Here is a 782-nt window from a genome sequence, read left to right as displayed (position 1 = left end):
GAATGACAGAAATAGCGCTAATAGCGTCTCCCTGAACTCACCTTAAAAGTAACATTTATTTAATGTTACTGTAATATCGTATAAACATTAAAAAGTATGATAATAGCATTCACTTTGATTTGTAAAACTTACATCTGTTCAGTATAAGTATACGTTTAAAAACTGAAAATGATTTTGGTGCGCAGTTGTAGAACTGGATATGTATTTAAAATCACGTTAAAACGGTTTTTTAGCACAAGATGCAGCATAGACTGATAAGAACTTTTCGTTGGATTGTGAATTCAAATTGCACAAAATTAAAAATAATTAATATTTATAAGCATTTTAATAATATTTCAGGAATATTAAGATATAATACCTAGGGTATTATATAAGTGGACATATAATCTCTATAGAGAATACTCCTGTAATATTAAAAACATATTTATGGTATTCTCGAAATATTATATTATTTTAATAATATCTATATAATATTCTAGGTACATTTTGTGCTTATAGAGTTTATGTCTAGTGACACTGCTCAGACATAAAAAAATAAAATAAAATTTGAATTAGAATACAAAAAAGTGCAACTTAACATAAATCTCTGATTATTGTAATTATTAGGAATTATAATCGGAATTATATATTCTTCAATAAAAATATATAGATTTAAAAACTCGGAATTGACCAATCGCATTTGTCATTTTGTTTGAAGCTAACAAAATGACAAATGCGATTGGTCAATTCCGATGGACTAACTGGCCAGTTAAGTTAACTGAGCTTGGTGACAGTGGCCTTAA

Source organism: Mycetomoellerius zeteki, unplaced genomic scaffold, assembly GCF_001594055.1.
Source record: "Mycetomoellerius zeteki isolate Tzet28-1 unplaced genomic scaffold, Tzet1.0 scaffold68, whole genome shotgun sequence".
Classification (NCBI taxonomy): Eukaryota; Metazoa; Arthropoda; class Insecta; order Hymenoptera; family Formicidae; genus Mycetomoellerius; species Mycetomoellerius zeteki.
The sequence above is the reverse complement of the archived record's forward strand: the minus strand, read 5'-3'. Positions refer to the sequence as shown.